Source organism: Amblyomma mixtum, chromosome 9, assembly GCF_055824585.1.
Source record: "Amblyomma mixtum isolate Tamu chromosome 9, ASM5582458v1, whole genome shotgun sequence".
NCBI lineage: Eukaryota > Metazoa > Arthropoda > Arachnida > Ixodida > Ixodidae > Amblyomma > Amblyomma mixtum.
The window spans coordinates 120295120-120313181 of record NC_143020.1 but is presented as its reverse complement, the minus strand read 5'-3'; the positions used below and the strand labels follow the sequence as shown (position 1 = coordinate 120313181).

The 18062-nt window shown below is 48.9% G+C and overlaps 1 protein-coding gene across 3 annotated transcripts in view; it reads right to left on the bottom strand.

Moving 5' to 3' along the window:
• Positions 1–17877, bottom strand: part of LOC149331031 (chitinase-3-like protein 1) — a 177264-nt gene extending 159387 nt beyond the window's left edge. The window contains exons 1-2 of one of the 3 annotated variants that reach the window (XR_016285533.1): positions 17756–17877; positions 14939–15029 (exon numbers count right to left, since the gene is read on the bottom strand). The gene's annotated coding sequence lies outside the window, so the exon portion shown is untranslated. Of the gene's footprint in view, positions 1–14938; positions 15030–17755 lie in introns of those variants that run through there. The other 2 variants (XR_016285534.1, XR_016285535.1) reach the window with 2 other exon arrangements.
• Positions 17878–18062: the final 185 nt, after the last annotated feature.

Below are 18062 nucleotides of genomic sequence, written 5' to 3'. Positions count from 1 at the left end.
TCCCATCTTCATCACGCTGCAACGTTTACCTGCCATGTTAAAGCCCGTGTTTGACTGACTATTGAAGTTGGTGAGCCTCTTAGCTTTGGCACATACCTTAGCAACTGCAATGTGACTATAAAGCTGAAATATACATTTAAATATGTAGATGGAAGCTGGTCTTGAGCCCATACTGCTACAAAGCTAATTACACTAAGAATAGGCACGCAACTTTTGATCTTCCCTTGTCCACACTTCTTTCCCGCAGTTCCCCGCTGTTATTTTTCAAGCCCTGCGCGCACTGCTGGCCAGGACAGCGCTGCCATCTATGAGCTGCAATGTGTTTCTGGGGCGGACGACCACTATCACTGCTTTAATCTGGAGTTACGACGACGTGCGAAGAAAATGAGGCGCTCTGGAGCGGCGAGGCGCTAAAATATTTAGAGACAGGAAGCGCCCTAACCCGTGCTGCCGACCTTTCTCTTCATCTCTTTGGTTTCCCTCTCTCTCAGCAACAAGCTTGTGTAGCACTGTTTCTCTTCCCGAAGTGTATACTTCGCCTTCTTTCAATCTCAGCCCCTTCTCGTTTTCGGTGCCGTAAGAGATGCGACGTGTGCCGGTCCGGCCTATAACTGTCACCTGAGGCGTACAGGACGACGCCATCAGCGCTCGAGCATGTGCCTTCCTTCACAGAGAAAGACGCATCCAGAACGCGAAGAAGCCATTCTACGAGGTGAACAACAACAACAAAACACACCCCCTGTCTGAAGCAGAGCAGAAACAAGCGGCTGGGCCGTGTGATAGTTTTGACCACTGCCTATACCTCCGGGTCTAGCTTTCGTCGCTGGCCAGGTCAGCTGTAGTATACGCTCCATGGCTGTTTGTGCTCTCGGGGGCCGCAAGCACCGCGCCGCCGTGCTGTGACCTGGCCCGGAAGACAAACTGATAGCATTAGCTCCCCGGTCTCTTTCGCGAGTGTCACGGAGCCTTGTTTACGGCCTCGTTCCACAAAGATGTGGACTCTTGCCGGTACTGCACTTTTTTTTATTTTCTCGCTTTTTCTCCTTTTATTTCTTGAGACTCCTCTACACGAGGTTTGCGCTCGATTTTCTTCCACTGGCTTTTTCTACTGTGGCGTCTTCTACACTCTTATGTAGGGTGACCGTATTTATTTGAGCGTGGGCCAATTGAAGAACCGTATGCAGTATCTCCTTGTGGTACTCCTGATGGCAAAAATGCAAACAAATTCGCGAGGCAGTTATCACGGTGGATCGCGAGATTCGGCGACATCTGATTGCGGTGATTATAATGTTCGGCATTCAACTCTTATTAGTCTTCTCTTGTATAGGTCCCGTCACGTCACTAAGCACTCATTGATGACGTCACTGTGTTCGGGCCACTCGGTGTGGAGCGTTGATCGCAACAGTTGGCACCACCCAACGCACATAAGGGCTACTTCTCAATTAGCATGAAAAATGAGCGTGTAACACCGGATGTTTGATCGTGCTCGAACACCTCGTAGCAGATTGTTGAATTAGAGCCGAAAGTGCCCGTATGACAGGAGTACCATTTTGAAAACAGACTCACGCCTTTACTCAAAGCTTCAAGGAAGAGACTTCGCGGACGCTACCTCGCTCTCTTTTTGCCCTTTCCCATCTCCCCCATAATAACCTCTTCCCACGGGCAGTACTCGGACTATGAGTTCACTACTGCCTGTCCTTTTCCATCTGAGCAGCAGAAACGGGTCCAGCCGAACGGCGCGTATTCCTTCCTAGCAGACTTCACGCTCGGCTGACTTGAAGCGAGTGCTCAGTGATGCGCGAAGCAACGGAGAGAGCCGTCCAGCTGACTGTCGCCCTCCGTCCAATGTTGGCCTCTTAAGCCGCTTCAGTCGAAGTTCAGACATCCTTTTCCTTCTCCGTTCGGTATTCGCACTAGAGTTATTTCTTTTCCTTTCTTGAACCCTCCAGTGTCAAATCTGCGAACGCTATAAAATTTGAAATACCGTCTGCTTCAGCTAGGCACTTTTACACTTCTACCACACTATTTCTTTCTTTTCGTTTAAGAGCAATCGAAAGCAGTGCCTATTGTTACCTGCAAGAGTGGGTGGTTCTCTGGAACTCAGAAGCCGCTTATTCCCAGTTCACAGAGCAGTTCGCCGTACGAGGTTTGGAAAATTTGTTCTCAGAAATTCAGGTTTGAGCGGCTAGACAATTTAAGCTAACACGACTGATTACTGTGACATTATTTTCACAGTAGGAAAAAGAAAACAAGTGTGTACCGCCTTAAAAAGGAGTAGTTACCCTTTCAGGAGGTAGTTGAACTCGAGTTCAGGTCTTCCTCTTTTGTGGTGGTGGAGATGGGGGTCCGTTTGGGCGCGACACGTTGCAGGAGGGAGATGAGACGTAGACGAACTTCTTTGCGGAAATGTACAAGCTGGGTTTATTTACAACTACTTACACATATACACATCGACCAGGGTGGTCGCTAGCATTCAGGACGATCGGGAGCGCCAGGCCAGAGCTCGCCCCTACGAAACCCTGTCCTGCCTGGCCGACTGAACTCGCGCTACACGTAGCGGCTCCTCGTCCTTCGGAACGTGGCCAGCGCAAAGCTAGACCCTGTCCGTCCCGCGATTCCGACTCTCCACCAAGAGTCCCTGCCCAAGTCTCCCCCTTTGGCGCCAAAACGCCTCCTTAAATAAGTTTCCCCAGCATTCTGGGCACCAACTTAGTGACCAATGAGAGATGGGCTTCTTACAACCAATCAGAGCGTTTTCTCTGCAACTCAATAGACCAAAGACACGCCGGTACCCACGAGCTTGTTTGCTCGCTAGGGCCGCATGCCTTTGAAGAAGCCGATAGCGCTTTTGCGCTTTTCCACACACAGTGAAAACACTTTGACAACACCACAAAAGCACGCAAGCACCACTTCCATCAGCTGTGGCTCCAAACACTACAGGATGGCATCTGAGCCCTCCGGCCAGAGGCAGAGTAATCACAACTCGTTACCCGAATGACCACTTCCATCAGCCTCACGACCATTCGTAATTGCACTCAGCTGCCTCCCACACGAGCTTCCCCCTCAAGTGTCCCTGACGCTTTCTTTCGCACTGTTCGACGCCGCGGTCGAAGGGTCATTGAACTTAACCCCGACAATAGCCGGAGTACGCGACTCGTACGCACTGTCCGCGGAACGGATCCCCTTCCGGCACCCCTCGCTGCCATTGCTGCTTTTACCTTTTGGGGCGGCAGCCCTTTGACCCCAGCGTTTCCTCTGTCTGCTTAAGAGCTATGCCGCTTAAAACATCTTAAGATAAGGATCAAGTCGGCGGCGCCCGGGGGGATACGGAGATGGCCCGCTGCCCGGCGGCCCGCAAACTCAACTGAGGTTAGCCGAGGTAACTAATGAATACAGTATAATATAAACAGTACGTAAGAGGATACAACAAGAGGCTAAATGATAACATAAAGCAGATGCCAAAAGTTTTTTCGCACAAGTTGGGAGATCAGATACAGGACCAGATACTAGTGAAATAAACGAAATTCTTCGCAACCATCAAGTTCTTTCTAACGAAATGGCTAAGGCAACGTTATTTTATGAGCAATTTTTATTCTGTCTCTCTGCTGAAACAAAGCTCCAGAGTTTCATATAGAGTGAGTATTGTATTGTCACTGTAACATGTTAAATCATGTGTCGGGACGACTGAAACATTTCTGAAGTATATTAACGAAACCAGGACAAATGATCCAAGTCACAATGTGTATTCTGCCATAGTGAAGCGCTATTCAGGACCGATTTCACTGTACCTTTATCTGAGGTAAGCAAAGCCACTCTGTTTAGGCGGTGGATTGGAAATTCGGAAAATGTAGTTCCTTTTTGTAATGGCGGTGAAAAAAAACTAATAGTTAGCGACCTACTTCGGTAACAACCGTCATGTGCGAAATATTACATCATATTTTATAACAGTGTTCGTTAACGGCTACATGCGGCACAAAAAAAAAATTAATGAACCGAATGTTATTCAATTCAAGGCTGATTTATGAAACAATGTTACGTGGAGCGAGAAATCGAAAATAAATTTAATCTCAGGAGAAATGTATTACTCTTTTTTTTTCGCAAAATGAAAGGAAAAAAATAGTCAGATTATTACCTGCAGAACTGCTTTATAAATCACCGATCCACTTAAACATTTGGCTGTGTGGTTTACAATTGATTGTTCATGGAAAATCTAAGTAAATTGCGCAGTTAAAAAGGCACAGTGCGATTTTTTTTTTTCATCTGAACCTCCGATCTTCACCTGTAAATATAAAAAAGCTGCTTATTGAACCTGCTTTCGACCAGTAATTGAGTATGCATGTCCTAGTTGGGGCTTTCTAAAATTTCTGTGACCAATGTAGTCGAGATCATTTGAAACTGACTTTCTTCAACCATACGTTTTCTCTATCGATGCACCAGGAGTCAGCGATCTGTAAAGTGAGGCAATGCGGCGAGTGAGTGCGACAGCTCCGCAGGGCAACCTTCGGGGAAAATAGAAAAACTATCCTCTCCACAGCATTTACGACGTCGTTAAGTTTTATCGCTACGGCAACCGGGCAGTGTACGCAGCGTCCTGTCACGGCGAATGCATGGTCGTAAAGTGCTGCGAAATGAAACGAATCTCCCCTGGCTGTGCGGCTGAGGCAATACCTCCGAAAACATTGCATTTTTTGCTGAGGTGCTGGCCACGGCTAGCATTTCTTCCCGAATTAGTTTCAGTCAGTCAGATTTGTTAGTGTTTCCCCGTCATCGCACTCGCTTTGCGCTCGATATTACTACACTTTGCTGGTTGACGGCACAGTTTTAAACAGACTGTTTTTTTTTAATATATGTGAACACAAAATCGAGCACTATTACGCAATATACTCTGTAGTGGTAGAAGCTAGGAAACTCACCAGTTGATAAAAATTTGTTACAAATGCTCATTGTACAGTATTTAAACGCGATATCGTTAAAGGCCGCGTTACGCAGAAAATCCGGCGCTGGCGTTGTAGGCGTTGGCGTTGTGAGCGACGAATAGGGTGGCGTAGGGTGGCCCAGGCAGCCATCCCCAAACAAGCGACCTAGGTGGGCAACCTTGTAGAGTGGCAAGTTGGGCTAGTTGGTGGAAGTTCAACTTGTTTGTTAGCGGAGTACCCGCTTTACAAGATGGGCAGCTGTTCCCACAATTTGATTTACATTAGAAGCCCGCCTGCAGTGTCTACGTGTGAGGTAGGCGTTTAAGCAACTAACGGCAAACAAGTATCAAAGAAGGAGGCTGGTATACAAGTCGTTTTTTCAAAAGAACTTTTCTCCTGTCTACAACCCACGTTGTGCTCGTGTTTTAATCTTCAGGCCAGCTTAGCGCACTGAAAAATAAGAAAGACGGCGGGCAAAGTATTAAGCGCTTCTTGATGCATTCGTTTGTTTTGTTCTACTGACCTAAATGCAATCAAACACTTCCATGCCTTAACATCCCAGTTCTCCCCCTCAGCGCTGGCCCGTGCCATTTTGTTCACCACGCGTGGGCAGTTTCCGTACCTCTTGTATACTCTTTCGCCCCACATGTCCAGAGTACTACGTACTGTAGTACACTAAATAGCATTTTTTGAGCAATTTCTTTTCTTGTACTGCGCAGCTCAATCCTTTTGCCACCCGTCTGATTCTGAGAGCAGCATATCCAACAGGCAAACACTGTACTCTGAAGGAGGGCGCGAAAACTGCCTCATGGGTCACCGGACACTGGCCTTACGGGTCAGTGGTAGGGACGCAACCTCTGAAATCAGTGACTCAGGCGGAGCAATTGTCGACAGGCCTCTATTAGGCTAATGCCGCCTGTATATTTACACCACCACCACCACCGCGAAAACATAGCACCCCAGTCAGGCCGAAGGATGGCAGTTATAAAGCCAGCGAGTGGCTCCTCTTAAGTAAGAACACGGTTCAGTACGCCCAGTTCTTGCGGCGCGGCGTACGACCCAGCATCGGGCCTAGCACTCATTGTGCGGCGTCTCACATGCAGGGAAGTGTGCTCAAGCGCTGACAAGAAACACGCCATGTATACAGCACCGACACAGCCGGTTGGGCTGCGGGGTTGTAAATTCTTGAGGGTTCAGCAGGCACGGCAGCGATCGAAATGCGCGAGAAAGCGGGACAGAAGATGACAGAATAGTAGGCGTCCTCTGAACGGAAGACCCTGAGTGAAGGCTGAGGAGTTCCACCATCCCCGTTATCGCAAGGAGGGAAACTGACCGGTTACGACACGCCGCGTGCTTCATGAAACGAGCAGCCCAGAAACAACCCGTTCGTGGCCATTCCGAACGTGTCGTTCCGTCCGGTAAGAAAAATGCCCGAGATACGACGGTCGCGCGGATGGGGGAAAAACAGGGGGACCACGCCTCCAAGGCGAGACAATAAAAGCGATCGAGGAGAACAAACTCAGCGGGACTGTGCTCCTTCCTTTCGGTCTTCGGGTGGTTCGATAATCTTCCTCGTTATCTTAACGTCCCCTTGCACCAGCATACAGTACGCTCTGTGCTTTTACAGCGCAAGCTCGTTTGGCAACAGACCCTGGCTCCGGGTAAGCAGACGACGCGAAAGCGTTGCCTAACCTGGGCGGGGCAAGCACAGCACACGGCTCCGTCCCCTCTCGTTGGGCTCTCTCGCCGACTTGTGGACACCCACGCAGACTGACCTCCAGCAGAAAAAAAACCTTCGAGGCTCGAAACAAGGCCGGCACAAACGGGTAGCCTTGTTTCCCGACGTGTCTTTGCCACTCGACCATCATAACTGCGGCTAGATTTCATGACGGACGGGGTTATGAAAACTAGCGAAAATGAAGCCAGCCGCTTCGGTAGCAATCGGTGTTCTCGGTCGAAGTGAAATGCAACGCGTACGCACGTAAATAGCTCGGTGGCTTCTGGCAGCGAACAGAATAGGAACGACGCTTTCAGATTAAGTAAGACAGGGATGAAAAGGCGTAGCAGTTAGGCACTCGATGCAGAGACAGAGAACGTGCTCGAAAAGAAAGGAACGCTGCTAGTCCTATTGGCTTGTGTTGGCGTAGCAACGCAAGTCGCCGAAAGGGGAGCCGAATAATGCTGACGGAGGCACGCGAGGTAGACAAAGGGCCGAAGCAGTGACTCACAAAGTTCCGCGACTGCGTCACTGCGTGGGGCACAATGAAAGCGCCATTATTAATCACTGTTATCGCCGACGAGTTCTCTTACAAAGGAGCCCAGTTGCGCTTCCACTGCTACAACGCGAAGAATGAATTCTCTCTCTAGCTGTGAATGTCACGACAGTTTTGTGAGGGCTATGGCCACGGACGACGAGCCGGTTTTCAGCAACGCAAACAACGTTTTCCCTGCAACACCAACTCCAGAGTTACCACCTCGGAAAGCGCATAGCGCCACTATCTGGGCCACAATTTCACTACTTCTGCTCTCTAGACCAATGGGTGCTGACGAGAAGACAAATGCGGATCTTTCCTGCACTGTACCACGAGCATATACGCGTACAATAAATTTGCGGGAACCGCTCCTGGACTTCGCCGAAAACATCCAGAGCGTGAATGAACACTAATAAAGAAGAGTACACCGACTGCTCCATTCCCTTTAAAAGGTGCTTACTCTGCCCGGAGTAAGCACCTTCCAGAGGAGTGAAATGCCGGAGGAGTGAAATGCCGAGTTCACTCCTTTTTCGGAAGAGAGTAAAACGGCCTTCGCACTCCCCCTACGGGGAAAAGGAGGTGGAAGATAGTTCTGCTTTTTCGCCTGTATAATGCTGCACAGCTTTGCGGTCACCTGCAACCTACAACTTTCGCAAAATTCGTACATCTTTGTTTATGCTGACTGCAAATGAATGGACCTCCTTGTGTGATGCAGGACGACAGCTATATACAAATAACTAAAACAAGTTTCCGGCACACCAAAACAATTAAAAAAACGGAATATCTTGGCTGCCTTGAGGCACGACAAGGAATTGAGGACCGCAATTTGCAGGTAGCCCAGAGAGCTGAAAAACACCATTCATTTTGTAATTGCATGTTTAGATCAACAAGTAATTAAGTTTTGTGTAACTTCTTCGGTGTTCGGAAATCTTTGGAGGGCACGCAGCCCGAACAAAGTCTGGATAAGTGTCTATAACTAAAAAACGCGCTTGCAAGCGTAAATTTGTAAAGACTGCCTACTAATTGCACTACTCCCTAAAAAAATCACACCTATATCGCTTATTGTAAAAATTATATGCGTTTCGAGAGTCGCATTCCTATTCCATATGCTTGTTTCAAAGCAAAGACCTTTCGCGGAAACTTGCCTCCCACAAACGATGAACCGAAATTTCTGCTTCATCAAAACACTTCCTCTAAAGCCAAAAATATTCGGTGTTCACCTCTGAGTGTCACTGTAAAAACTTTATATATCAGGGCTATTACTGTGTGAACAATAGACGTGAGCGTAAGTTATTCTGCACTTGCTGTTTAATGTAAGGAATTTTATAATAAGCATATCAATTCTCCTCGAAGGGCAGACCTAATGCTGTACGCGGCGAAAACGCGTCCGAATATATATATTTTTTTTCTGCGGCACGTGCATCTATTACCTGGATTGTTTCGTCACTAAATGAGGTCGGGAAGTTTTAACACGACAGCCATGGGCAGCCATTTGGAGCTCTCGAGCCCGTCAAACTTGCAAATGAACCCCGAGTTATTAAAAGTAGAAGCCCTGTTGCTAGTGCGTCCGTTACCTGACTGAGAGCTGCGGTGTTTTGTTCTCCTCTTGGTCTCTGTTTCTTTTTCTTTAGTTGGGCAGTACAGTAATGTCCCATGGCGTAACCAAAAAATCCCTCATTAGACACAAAATTCCTCTTCTGGTTCTTTCCTTCTTCAGCAGCTTGCAAATTCCGTCAATCTGGAAAAAGTAGCACGTTGTCAGTTCTTATCATTCGGCGAGACTCCGTGAAAATTCCCTTTTCACCAAATCTTGCTCCTCAAATTCTCTGCAAAACGGAATATTCTCGAATTAACCATTCACTGGAGGAGTATATCAACCCTTGCAGACGGTGTGCACTGTACTCTGGCTAGAGGGAGTGAAGCGATTTTCGACAAAGGAGTGAAATATACGATGAGTGTTTACTCCACCGAAAAGTATTCTTGGCGAACCTTTAGTTTTGTGGGTGAAACTGACGTTTTGATTCACTTTTCTAAGGTTTGTGAAACTGAACGCTGCTTCAACAGACGTCTTGCACCACCTGCTCCCATGGCAGGCAATTTTTCGTGTCCCGCTTCACCCGCTTACAACTTAATGGAGCCTTCGTCCGAAGTGTTTATCTCCTGGCTGTTTACATTTGTGTTTTCTAGAAACCTTTGGAAGCTATTATTGGTTACCGCAAGAGGCCATCACAAGCTTAGCCATTTTTCAGAGCTTGGTCATAACATCACCTGCTTACGCACCACAAAACCAAACACAATGTATAAAACCTAAATCAATTAAAGTGCGGTTCGTACCGTCCCGGGTCACGAGCCGGAAATAGCTACAGCGAATAGGGTGTGCCATTTAGCCAGCGCTGTCTTCGAGGCACCCTAGCTCCGACGATAGGGACGGAAAGCAAGCGCCATCTTGGAGACGGCTCAGGAGTCAGCAAACAAAAAAAAAATGCGCGCGCACTATAAACTTGAACTGGCGGGATTTCAGGCCACGCGTCTCGCTCAAGCTCGCATTCGTCGTAGCCAGGCGTATAATACGTCCCGTACGTCCTTCTACATCCGATATCTAGTTTTCCCTCGTAGGTGCAGTTTACCGCTGGCCTAGAAGTTCTGAATCATTGCGATGTTCATAGGCAGATGCTAGAGAGACAACTTTTCTTCACGTATGTTCAGGTGGGACGATATCTTAGAAGACTGTTCTTAGAAAATCTGCTGATTGATAATCGTTACCATAAGTTAAAATGTCCCCTCTACGGCTGCGCCAGTTGAAATCCTATCCTGACTTAAGATCTCGTAGAGGGAAATTACACAAATGATGATTGTTGTAGGATGCTTGACGTCTTGCAGATTCGAATTGCTCAATCACATTGCAAGAGGACACTTGTTCTGGAGAGGTTAACTTTTTATAACAATTAAAAGCACAAAGGAAGATACAAGCAAGGAGAAAACATATTTACTCTTGACTGACTCGATGTGACGAAACCAGCCCTCGGTCCTGCCGAAACAGCTGGTTTTAAACCCTATGTCCCCGCCCTCGGTGGGGAGAATAACCAATCAGGTACTGTACAAACATCCACCCAATAACTTATTGGGGAAGGGAAAACATCACCTATCAGCAATTTGGAAAGGATAATACAACCAATGAATGATTGGGGAAAGAAGGTAACCCATCGTGACAAACACTGTACACATATGTACACTTTCTACCATCACGATTTTGGAAACTGATGCTTTCCTGCTGCGAGCTTCGCGAACACTCACTTTCCCAACGTCCGGTTGCCCCAAGTTCAAGGAAAGCCACTTCAACCCATCTGTTCCTCATCGTCGCTCCTCATGCCTGCAGCTAGCGTGGCAATATCCTGTTGACCGCGCTTCAAGCTGTCAAAGCATGCCGCTGCAGACATGGCACAAAAGCCACGCACTGTGACGCGGGTCCGCCTCGCCGTACACACGTGCACACAGGATGCGACCTAATGACTTCGTCCATGAGGGGAGTTTGACGTTTCCCGTAATCCTCCGCTATCCGGCGCCCCCCGTATCCCGCTGGCTTGAGCTCACCCCCCTTCTGTGCGGTTGTGCGGAGGGCCCAAGAGAAAGACATAATGGGCATTCCACTAACGCGACCGGATGCGGCAAACAAAATACAGCGCCGCGAACTTAACTCCATATTCAAAACTTTGACGCAACGAGATAACGGCAGTGGAGCGGCAAAGCGACATTCAGTGACGTCTCTCTCTGTCGAGGTAAGCCGAAAATACTCCCCCGGTCAAACGCCAAGTCTTTCCCCTTCCACTCAACGTGTTACTCTGCTGTCCATTGTTTCGTTTGTTTTTTTTTTGTTCCATCCCGCAGTGTCGGCCCGCTTGAATCGCCCTATCGGCGCATGCATACTGCCGTATTCAAGGTTACTTTAATGCTGGAACATACGTATAAGTACGCATCGAAGCGAAACATGAAATGTATCACGACAAAGAAAAGAAGCCGCCTCAATTTTTTTCGCTTTTTTTGCTTCCGCCGTTCACTGGGGAAGAGTTTTAACGAGGGGACGGTGCGAGAAGGGTAATCCGTTTATCTCCGACTGCCACTCGCGGCGGGATCGCATAAAGCGCCCCGGAGCGCGAAGAATAAAACTGATTGCCCGAAACGAGCTCTACTCTCGCGGGAGTCACCTCGGCTCGTCCTGGCCGCTCTTCGTTCTTAATCATTTCGCGAGCCTCCCATCTGTGAGTTTTACGAGCTCTTTTCTTGGATACCCACTCCTATACTTCTTACGAACGGCGAACTCTGACCCGATGAAATTTCTTCAACCCGACTGTCAATGAGTCATTTCGTGACAAAAGGTGGCTCTGTTGACACCGGGAACGCCCCGTCAAAATATAAACCGAATCAAGCAACCGTTAAAAAAAAAAGTGTTTATTATAGCTTGCCATTTCGCCAGTGTTCTGTGCGGTCGTTCACCCAGTCTTTGCCTGGAGTGTAAAGGTTTGTCCGTCTGTGCACCCTGCGGTCTCACGACACCTGAGCCCCGCCGCGGTGGCTCAGTGGTTACGGCGCTCGGCTGCTGACCCGAAAGACGCGGGTTCGATCCCGGCCACGGCGGATGAATTGCGAGGGAGGCGAAATTCTAGAGGCCCGTGGGCTGTGCGATGTCAGTGCACGTTAAAGAACCCCAAGTGGTCCAAATTTCCGGAGCCCTTCACAAAGGCGTCTCTCATAGCCTGAGTTGCTTTCGGACGTTAAACCCCAACAAACCAAACCAATCACGACACCTGAGAAACTGAGGCTGCATCCAGAAGCTAATATTCGAATCTATCAAAATCGAACAATGACGTCGTCTTTTGTATTGATTGTAAAACATTTTATTCGCCCGAAAGAGCTTGGTAAGAGGTCGCGTTAAGTGGTCGAGAGTACGCAGCCCTCGACGACTTTGTCAGTCCACTCCACCGCCAAAACTTGCGTTCTGGGGTAGCCATGAGCGTCGCCTCAAATTCCAAGGTTATGATATGCCATCTAGGACAAAGACAACCCCCTCACGGAAAGCGTTGTCTTTTTCTTGTGCTTGCCAGTGAGCTTGCTCAGTTATTGGACGCTCAGCGTCGCTTCGGTGCGACGTCAGGAGAGTAAAAACACAAAAAATGAACACCAAATGCCCCCGACCCTAGCATATGACACGGGACCTTAACGTCTCATGAAAAGAAAACAACACAGGTCTTCGGCAGCGAGACCTCGTCCTCCCTCGGCGAATTTCTCCAATGTGCATGTCTGAGTGGCCGTCTGGGACACTCCTGGGAAACAGCGTTGTTGCTTCGCACAGCACCCGGCAGAACGCCCGCGAAGCAGAAGGAGTCAAACCATTAAAATTTCATTCGCCAGAGCCGCCGCTTCAGGATCGCCCTGCCTTACCTCCTTCCTTCTCTGTTCATCTCTCCATTCGCCTCATTATAGTGCGAAAGCAGACCCTCGGATTATAGAGCAGTTAGCTTCATTTTTTAATCTCTCATCCTCTCTTTATCTCCTTCAGACTTCCTCCAGCAGCAACCACACATTAGGCTTAGAAGTCAGGTCAGTGACCTCGCCACAGTCGCAGGAGTTTAGGAAGGAAGAAAGACTAAGAGCTGAACGGAAATGAAAATATTCCCTTTTCTTCATGGCTTCCTGCTGCTCAAACTTTTGCCTGAAGTATTATCTTTACCTGGAGTATCATTATTTGCTTGACGTAGAGATTAGCGCATTTGGAATTTCTTTTCTACATTGATTCAGTTATGGTTTGTACATAGGACTGCGTATTTGAGGGAGCGACAATTTGAGTCTACTTCCCGTCTAACAGAACCGACTTGAGCACCATTCTTTTCTTTTCCAGAACTTAAGTAGCAAAAAAAAAAAGAACGCCACGGGTAAGCTCATTGAACCAGCAAGTAATGACTGCTGTAAAATTGCGAAAGTGGGCTAAACTCACGTGGTACGACTGTCTTATTCACCAACTTCGTCGCGAAGGAACTGGTTGAATTTTAGCTCTTTTCCACAGCACAGTAAGTGTTAGCGTAAAAAAGAAGTAATACAGAAGTAATATATATATATATATAATGATGAGTGACAGATAAGCATTCATGAATGTTTAGGTATTTGGTCGGCACCGGGAAACGGCATTTACCTCCAGAGTTTGCGAATTCGCTGACGCGTTCTTTGAAGCGAGAGAACAAGCAACAGTAGCCCGAAGCTGCTGATAGCGAACGTTTTGAAAGCGCCGGACACAGAAGACGCCATGGTTATTTTGATGTTCGCTGCTCGAAGGGGCCCAAAACAACAGAAAGCGTAGACAGGCTCTTTCATAAAGGGTGTCGCCATGAAGCCATTAGGCCCCGGAATGGTTGCGAAAAGTAAGCAACGGGCGAGAAAAAAACCCAGAGCTGAGGTCGGCCAAAAGCTGTACAAAGAGGCCACCCCTTCCTCGGTCACCTCGTATATAATGGTTCTCGCCTGCCGGGGCTCGAGCGAGAGCGACCGCGAGGCGCGACAAAGGCCGACAGCAAGACCGAGTGCGCTCCACGAGTGAACTCGGACCTAACCTGTGAGGCTTTTGCCTCTGAGAACAAAAGCGGTGGTACTCCGAACGGCACTGCCTGGTCGGGCTTGAAGACGCTCTCAGCCGAGCGAAAAGGAATTCTAGCGCTGAGTTTAGGCCAGACCAATTCCAGCTCTCCATCTTGCAAAACTAAAGAACAAAAAACAAAGCACGCCAAGATGCTTTCAAAACATTTTAAGAGCAAAACATTGCCCAGGTGCTGTTCGTCTCTCTTTTTGCTGTTCTATAATCCTACCTTTTTCTATCAATTTTCCCAACAAGAATTACTGTTTCAAGAAAGAACGCCCTCGCAAAATTTACCCAGCATAAGTGATTGCAACACTTGAAAAAGTGAGCTCAGTGGGGCACTATACACTCACGTCAGCGTCTTCAAAATAACCACTGCGAATTGGGAGGTGGGCTGCAAGAGCAAAATGAAATAAAACAAAAGCCTACCGCAAAGAAAGTGACGCGCAGATCCCCATACTTGCGAGCTTTCTCTCTTGTGCCGAGGCATTGTTTAAAAGCATGTAGTGGAAGAGTGCATTACTGCGACCAGCCCGGAAAGAAGCATAACCGTCTATGCCGGCAGCCAGTACACGCGACCATTACAGACTGGGAAATAAAAAACGGCCCCAAAGCAATGTAGGGCGCTAGGCCGATGAGCCACCAGACGTTTGTCCGAGCTGAATATGCCATCGCCTTCACTTCCAAGGAGCGCAGTGCGTCCGCTGACTACCATGTTCGCCGCTGCTGATAACAGCGTGCGTATTTTCCTTGGCAGCCGTGAAAAAGCTGGACCCACGCCCGCACTTATTCCCCGAGCACAGTGCACCCTAAAAGGCGATAAAAAATGTTTTTTCCTTAATGAGAAAGCCTACACCACCCCCTATTCTCTTACATTAGCAAGTGGCAGCATTGGACCGACGTACAGAAGCCGATGGGGCCCGGGCTATGGGCGACACCCTGCAGACGACATGGCAGCATTTATTGTGACCGAATTGATGTCTCCGACAGCCAATGTGTCAGGGCAATGTTATCCTCGCCGGTTAACTAACCTGGAACACACCAGAACCAAGCTGCCGCTGCTATTTGGCAGAGTCAGAATCTCCTTCTCGCTCGCGCCTTTACGAACGCTTGGTCCGCTCACATGGGCATAGTAAGAACGGACTCACCGACCGTTCCTGCGTGTGGGAGACATGTCGCACAGGCCTCGCTCTTGAAACCCCATTGCCTTGCCAGCAACGAAAGCAGCAGCGAAGCCCACTGTCAGAGGGAGAAACAGCGTTGCGCCTCTTCAACAAATGCACCGAGTCACGTTGCGCTTCGCTACAGATGACCGGCGCTGTCAAGCCGATGGCGTCTGCGTATGGCTCTGCGTGACACGGCGCAGCACGTGTACGGTCTTCAAATTCAGTTTCGGGCTTGAGCAAGCAAAAAAAAAAATGGCTGGAGCTTAGCTAAGGTTAAGCCTGGATATCTCGAAGCGAAAAGATGCGGTGATCCGCGATAAACACGCGCTTGCGGCGAACGTCAAACGATGACGCATGGCGCGCGGCAGCGTGCGCCTGTTCTAGCTATGGGCAAGCGCGCCTTATATACCCCTCCTTTCAAATGCGCACTGCTGCGGCGAAAGGTCAAAAGGTGGCGAGGAGGAGAAGCGGCGGCGCACATGCGCAGTAGCCTGCGCCGTGCGTGACTTCACTCGAGCTCCGACATACGCCGGCTCACGCGAAGCGCGGTGTTGACTAGCGTAGTGAAGCTTTTCGCTTCAAAAATGTGTGTGGTGAAAACAGACAGCGAGTAAACCTGGCGACGGGACCAGGCCATACTACGGCATCTCGATCGCATGGCTTCTTGAACACTTAGATTTTTTCCGCACATTCCTGGATAACCTGCAGCTTTCGCTGATAATCAGCGCCTTCATCCGGTCGCTCAAATAACCGGCACAGGAGAGGACCTTTCCACAATGAATAGAAGGCAACTGGGACGCGCGGATGGCTACTCCGCATATTCGGCTCCCGTCAAGATCAGAATACACGGGGCTGTCAGCCGCGAACTATTTAAAGACGAATGGAAAGTTTGCTAGCGGTATGCTGCGCTAGCAGTTACGCGAACATTCCTGAGCGCCGCGGAATCGGCCGCGCGCGACGGTGATATTTCTCGATAGATGTACTACAGATAGAACAAAAGACGGGCAGCTCCACAAGCGTAGAAAACAAAAAAAAATGGTAAGGCTGTGTGCCAGAGGTGATAAAAAAAAACATCAATAAACGTCACACAAGATTGCGGCGAAAGTGATTCTTGGAAAAGTCTTTGTCACACTCAAGCAAAATAAACGTTGTTGTGAGGGAAATATAAATATTACAGCGCTAACTAACGGTAGTATATAATGAATCTTCATCACTGATCACGCCAAAAAAATGTTAGTTGTTTAAAAACCCACAGCTCGTTCTTGACCTATTCGGTCTGCGGATGGGCTGTTTAAGGCCGATTCACACGACGGACCGTTCGCCCGCGGCCCGCGCACTACGTGTGCATACGTCAGCACTTTGAGAGGCGCGCTGTCGGCCGCCATCCATCCATGCATCTAGCGCGCCTCTCAAAGTGCTGACGTATGCACACGTACTGCGCGGGCCGCGGACGAACGGTCCGTCGTGTGAATCGGCCTTGAGAGGGCTTCTAGGACTCCGAGCGATTTGCTCAACGGGCAAGGCGTCGCGCTGAACGGACGATGGCGTTCCGTGGACTCCCTGGCAGCGCTGCAACGCATGCACTGTCGCGTTCCACTGTTAAAGGTGAAGCTTACGCATCCTCCAATTTTTTCTTTCGGCAGCAACGACTTCCAAGTCATCCGAAGCCACTTCATGCCTTGCCTTTAAGCGTATTCTGCCACAGCAGTTGCGGTTGTCGGATTCTTGTCGATATCGCTAAGGTGCTCTTTTAGGCACCTTGGTAGGCTTCATGTCTCCTCGATGCAGACTGAGTCACAAACGCCGCAAGGGGTAATGTAAACGATACCTAGGGACTTCAGATAAGGCGAGCACCTTTGACGTTCACAAGATTCCCGCGCAACTTAGTAGTCAGTATACGACGGCAATACGCACCCTGTGTGCAAGCAGACTACCACTGTAAATCCGGTATTACTATAGCGTAAAGTATGGCCAGCAAAGCACATGCATGTAGAACATTTTTGAAGGGCAGTTGACGAGTAAATAGACGTGGTAGTGGAAACCAACTTTCGCTGCTTTGCAACAATGTAAGAGAGACTGACAAACAGCGAGCCGTACACGATTTATTTCTAGCTTCCCCATCGTGATATTAATGAAGTTGTAGCCACCATGGGGACTCAGTGGTTATGGCGCTCGGCTGCTGACCCGAAAGACACGGGTTCGCTCCCGGCCGCGGCGGTCGCGTTTCAATGGAGGCTAAATGCTAGATGTTCTTGAACTGTATACAATTATAGAGAGGGATTCTAGAAGCACATTACAAACAAGGAAATATATGAGTAAGCACTTAGGTCGTTCGTATTAAGGCTTTTTCACACTTTGCGAGACGTGTGGTACCTATTGGAGGCATGAATGCAATGTAACGCAAACCATGTATACCCCCAAGGAATATGTCATCCGCGGTGTTCCAGCATGAGAGTTCCGTGTTAGCAATGAAACTGTGTAAAGAAATCAGATAACGGCGCCTGTTCGTGACAAGTGCGAAAACAAATGCCCGAAAAATCGCCAAGAATGCAATCACGGATGCGCTCTTCATTCCTGTTCACTACCACTTGAAAACAATGAGCCGGAGGTGCACACTGAAAATTGCAGTGAAACTCCGTGTGTTATTTTAGAAGATGAGATTTTCAAATAGCTTTTAAATTAATTCCAAGGTATCCAAGGAATCCAAGGAAGGTTAAGCCCTGTTTAGGACGTTAAGTGGATCGCTGTAGGGTTTTTAAAATAGACCAATTAGGGCTCCTTTTGGTTGGAAGGACATACTGCGATTCTGGAGTAGCGCAGTGGGAGTCCTTGCAGATGCCACTTCCATCTTAGCTCGTCATCCTCGTAGGGTGCCGCCCCCGCCGTCCGCGTACCACATCCTGATGGCTCGTGCTGGCCGCCGAATGCGCGACTGCGCCCCAGCAACGCTCCAGCAGGAACCCACCCACGCGCCGCTCCGCTGCCCTTATCAAGCCTTCACCGCAGCCATCGCCACATCAGCCGCTCATTCCAACCGCGTTGAAAGCACGACGTCATCCGTCACTGGCTCCGCTAGCGAGCAACAGTTCGGCCATGCGCAGTTGCG